Below are 6163 nucleotides of genomic sequence, written 5' to 3'. Positions count from 1 at the left end.
CTTTTGTTTTTTACAATGCAAATATTTGTAATAAAAATAATTATAAAGTGAGCAGTATACACTTTGAATTCTGTGTTGTAATTGAAATCAAAATATTTTAAAATGTAGAAAACATAAAAAATGATTTTCTATTATTGTTTTAACAACACAATTAATCTTGCGATTAATCATGATTAATTTTTTAATTGCTTGACAGCCCTAGATTTGTTTATTTTCTAGTACTAAATAAAGAACTGATTGTAAAATGGATGAGCACATGCAGGATAGGAAATAATGTTTTATATTTCAAAGGTAACTTGGAAACTTCACTGTGAAGAGTTTGACATCATCAATGATTTATATACATCATGTTGGCCTTGGAGGATTACACAAATGAACTGAGAAGTGAGACCATGCTGTGTTATACCAAACAGCTCTTTAATTTGTTTTTATAGAGACAACATTTTCAATGGAAAGGTGCACCTTATTTAAATATGGGCAGGAAATATTTTTGTTCCGCATAAGAATTGACAAATTTGAATATTTTCATCAAAAGTTTTCCTGTTTTCCCAACAATTTTTTTTGTCAAAGACTGAACTATTTTTCATTTAAAAAACAAAAATGTGGGGGTTTGGGTTGCTGAAAACAAACAAAAAAAAGCTTTTAGGTTTTCTTAGGGGGTGAGAGTTAGTCTTGAAATTTTCAACCAGTACTAACTTTATTTCCACATTGTGGAGATAATCTGTTAGGCTGTGGCACCTTCTGTACTATTCCATTAAGGCGAGGTCCTTGTCATGAGACTTTCCATGCTGGGTTCTGTGTTCATTTGGGGATATAGAAGTGACAGAACCAGCACACTAGATTTGCTCTCCTCTTTGGTTCAGCCTGTTGTCAAAGGCCAGACAGAGTCTGAAAGACAGAATCAACTAATTAAATTAGATACATTCAGAAAGTAATACACTGACAATGTGGATAGGACATTTATAATGCTTTCCTTTTGTTATTATTTCTAACAGTGTAAGCAATGCATATGCTAAGGGGAGAGCTCTCTCATGGCTTTTAATAATTAAGAAGAGTAAATTCCAATAGTGTTGCAAATATGGGGCCTCAGATTCCACTTCGTTACACTAGTGTAAATTCCATGGAGCTGCACCAACATAAAAGCAGTGCAACTGAGTGGAGAATTAGGCCCACTGTATCCAATATTTACAGTACAGATTTAGTTAGTAAGGATGGTCTTGTGGTTAAGGCACTCAACTAGGATCCAGGAGATCAGGCTTCAACTCCTAGCTCTACCATACACTTACTTTGGGCTGGTTTACACTGCGGGTGGGGGATCGATCCAAGATACGCAACTTCAGCTACGCGAATAACGTAGCTGAAGTCGAAGTATCTTGGATCGAATTACCTGGGGTCCACACGGCGCAGGATCGACGGCGCGGCTCCCCTGTCGACTGTGCTACCGCCGCTCGCTCTGGTGGAGTTCTGGAGTCGACAGTGAGCGTGTTCGGGGATCGATATATCGTGTCTTAACGAGACCTGATATATCGATCCCAGATAAATCAATTGCTACCTGCTGATATGGCGGGTAGTGAAGACGTACCCTTTGTCGCCCTGGGCAAGTCACTTATTTCCTATGTGTCTCAGTTCCTCATCTATAAAATGGAGACAATACTTCCTTTCTTCCACCCTTTGTCTTGTGTCTTTATCCTGTAAGCACCTTCTTTCTGTCTTAAAGCACATAGATAGGTAGGTAGATGTAATTATTAGGTGTCCATCACTGTGGTTTACAGATGCCATATACATAATTTAATTCAAACAGATCACACTGTCACTCTTCCATTGATTTGCTGCTGTCCATAAAAAGCTGTACTTCGGAGAATTTTATTCCAGCTGCCCATTAGTGAAATGTCTTTACTTGAAAAAGTTAAATTTTTTTAAAGTGAATATTCCTGCACATTTTTGAGAATTTACAGTAGAGGTAACATATTACTAAAATAATTTACTTTGATGTTCCCATGTTAAATTTGTATTGTGCAAATTCATCTCTAACCAAGTGGAACAGCTTTGGTAATAAGTAGTCTGAAATTTTAAAAAATTCTAATAGAGTTAATTATCTGAACATTATTTCTGATTAGCTAACTGTTGTTCCCATTGAATGGGAAGATTGTTGCTATGGAATGTAGCTAGTTACATTATAAATCAGTTACTTTAGTTGAATATGGATTTGAAACATTTCATCCTAACATATTTACAATTGCAGAATTGGTAACCGGTATGTACTGGGGAGGACGGGTTAGTCTGACAAACATTTATGATCTTTTTGTTTCAAAATATATTTCCTAGGAAAATTCATCAGGATTAATCTAACACATCACAAAATTAATTTTGGTTGAATTAAAAAACAGCATAGCAGCCTTATTCTATGCACTAGCCTCACTATAGTGGGACTAGCTGGCCTGGCCTGAAAATATGACCTCAAAGTCCCATTGCATCTAGCAGGTTGGTCCTGGTTGCTTTTATGGACCTATCACCTCTGGCCTCATGGATCTTCTGTAAATGGATATGTGGATACAGCTAAACAACATTTTATGTTTATAAGATGCATGGGTTATCATGGGGGGCGGAGAGTAGAAAGACACATTCCAGTAACATCATGTCAGGCAGGTGGCTCTTTCCTTCCTTCACACTGAGATGCACCAGTGGAAATATTAAAATTCATACACCAAGCAAGGGGCTTCCACTGACACCATATTGAGCCTGCTGGACCTCCAGCCATATCACCATGACAAATCGAGTTTCACTATTTTACTGCAAAGTAACATTTACCATTCAACATTTTATTGTGATCACAGCTTGAGGCCTCAGTCAGGTAAGGGCTCCATTATGCTAAGCCCTGTAAAAATATATAGTCAATGACAATCTGTGCCCCAATGAGCATACAGTTAGAGGTGGTTGGAAAATGGGGACATTTTTCAGAAATGCCAGTGTCCATTGTGCTGTCAGGAGAGGAGGCAGTTTACACACTGCCCCATCTCATAATCATAGAAGGGGGATCCCACAGTGCAGAAAGGAAGTGCACAAAAATTAATACAGCCTCGTGCAGTATATTATATACACATATTCTACACACACACAGTACATATGTGGTAGATGATAACCACATGGTAAATTGCATAATTGCATGTATCAGGCACCTTTGACCACCTACATTAAAAAATAGTCACGATTAATTGCAGTTTTAATCACACTGTAAAATAACAATAGAATATCCATTTACATTTATTATACATATTTTGAATGTTTAATACATTTTCAAATATATTGATTTCAATTGCAACGCAGAATACAAAGTATACAGTGTTTACTTTATATTATTATTTTTATTACAAATATTTGCACTGTAAAAAAGATAAACAAAATAAATAGTATTTTTCAGTTCAGTTCATACAAGTCCACTCAGTCCTACTTCTTGTTCTGCCAATTGCTAAGACAAACAAGTTTGTTTACATTTGTGGGATATAATGCTGCCTACTTTTTTAGAATGTCACCTGAAAGTGAGAACAGGCATTTACATCGAACTGTTGTAGCCCAGGTTGCAAGGTATTTAGGTGCCAGATGTGCTAGACATTCCTATGCCCCTTCATGCTTCGACTTTGTAGGCTCTAAAGTTTTACATTGTTTTGATTTTGAGTGCAGTTATTTAAAAAAAAAAAATTCTACATTTGTAAGCTGTACTTTCACGATAAAGAGATTGCACGACAGTACTTGAATGAGGTGAACTGAAAAATACTATTTCTTTTGTTTATCTTTTGACAGTGCAAATATTTGTAATCAAAACAATAATATAAAGTAAGCACTCTACACTTTGTATTGTGTTGTAATCCAAATCAATGTACTTGAAAATGTAGAAAAAATCCAAAAATATTGGATTTAAATAAATAGGTATTCTATTATTGTGTAACAGTGCGATTAGAACTGTGATTAATCACAACTTTTTTTTAAATCTCATGATTAATTGCAATAATTTTTTAATGTTTGACAGCCCTGCTTTTCAACATTGCTCATGAATAATGCAGCCATTCCAAACTTCTGCCAATAAAACCTTCCCACCTCTGCCTCCCCAACAATACTTAACAACATTACTATTACTAGGGCTGTGCTGACATCTCAGATTATTGGTTTGCACAAGGAAAGAAACAAAACCACCTGCTAATGCCAGTGGGAAACAATGGCATATTGATATTGTTTTCCAAACCAAAAGCCCCGTTTCTTTTTATGGGGAAATTGGCTAAAAATTAAAGCCCCAATGTCTAGTAAATGGAAAAGGAACACACTGATAGAAAACACATTTCCCCCTGAGATGTTATTATAAATACCTAATGGACGACAGACAGACGGATAGTATTTTAAGTATCCTTTTACCTAGAATGTACTCAGAGTTCGCTTATAATGAAGTCTCTCCTCCCCCAACACTTAAATTTCACCCTTGCTGAAAGCAGAAATCTTCCTTTTCTAAGCTGATAATACTATAAAGTTCTATTTCTATGGTTTCTCCTTTAATGTGTCGGGTAAGGAAGTCACTAGGTCATTTGTGCTGCCAGTAGTTGGCTTATCTCGTTGTCTGAGCCTGGCATGGTGGTTTTACAAAACCCTTTTTGGTAGCCCAGTGTACTCCCTTGAATGCTAGCTCCTCATTTTCAGTTTTCTAAAGCGATTTTGTAGCTCCCTTTCCAGCTACTGCGTAGCATAGAACCAAGTCTCCATTATAAACACTGCAGGAGCGCAAGTAAGGGGTTTTCAAGAGCTGAGAATTGTTGGTAATATCCTCTTAGCTGTGTCCTTTTCCATTAAAAAAACCTTGATTTTTTCACTCTCTTTTTAAACGGAGTTGACTGAAACTGGGATTTCGCCTTTTTTCACCTGCCTCCTCATCAGTGCTATCGGTAGTTTCTTAATCAACTGCTACTGTAAAGAAAAAATTAAAAAAGCAAAGCACAAATGTTTCAGTGGGTCTCAGGCAAAGAGGCTTTTTTATTTTGTTTGAGAGGAGGTTGTTCCTATTTTTCTATGAAGGAAAGGATGAAAAATTATATTTAGAATCTGGAGGAATTTCTTTACCAGCTTACAACTTTTTTTATGATCAATTAGTTAGTTATTGTTCACTCACTACTTGAATGTTTCAGAGCCCTCCGTCTAAAGACATTACTTCTAAGAATACACTGTAGATCTAATTACAGTTAAATAGGGGGCAGTCAGGACCTATAGCATTGGCCAGAAAGAGCGAGTGAGGCTGGTCTATATTGATTCAAGGTGCGGCACAAAACGTTATGTTTTCATTTCCTTGTACGGTCAGGAAAGACACTGTCTTTCGCATGCTTTTGCTGCCATTCCCCCTAAACCGTGGATCTTTGCTTTTTAGCAAAAGTTGCTTATTAGCGTAATTCCTGCGCTCTTCAATCCTGTTTCCCAGGCTCTCGAAGACTTCATGCCTCAGAACAACTGGATGAGTCATGAATACAAGAAGTATGGGTGTAAACTGAAGCTGTTTACACTTTCTTAGGCCTCCAGCTACTAAAATAGTAGAGATCGTCCGTATCACAGAATCCGTGTGAAGCTTCAGTTCAGCTTTGAAGTCTCAGGAAATGTATAGGTCACGCACTTTAAAGAGTTAGCAACGCATTTAAGAGGCATTCTACATCTTACAGGAAGCTAATATGTTAAGTGAATGAGACAGATCGTATTTCCTTTTATAATGACAATTTGCCTAATAGTGCCTTAGAAATCACCAGCAAGGCTTGCCGTTATGCTATAGGAACTACCTAACACCCGTGCTGTTCTTTGCACGGCTATACAGAAATTGGATTTAGCTCTGTCTCGTTACCTGGATCACCAAGAAATCAGGACATAGCAGGTCTGCTTTCACCCAGCGCCTTTTCCCTAGCGTTTTGCTCTCCTGCGAACCGCCCTCGCTAGGAATAAGGACACGCTGTGGGTTTGGGGAACTTTGGATGAAATCAGTTTTAACGCAGCCTTCTCTGACCTGCTCCTTTAGAAATGATGTTACAGCTTTGGAATTGGGATTCGGAGTGTGTGTGCCTTTCTACCAAAGTGTGGTGTTATGTTACATCCGCTTGAAAATTTAGCCTAAGATGCCGGCCAACTTCAGAAGCCTTCTTCATTG

The sequence above is a fragment of the Trachemys scripta genome, chromosome 6 (genome assembly GCF_013100865.1).
Source record: "Trachemys scripta elegans isolate TJP31775 chromosome 6, CAS_Tse_1.0, whole genome shotgun sequence".
NCBI lineage: Eukaryota > Metazoa > Chordata > Testudines > Emydidae > Trachemys > Trachemys scripta.
The sequence above is the reverse complement of the archived record's forward strand: the minus strand, read 5'-3'. Positions refer to the sequence as shown.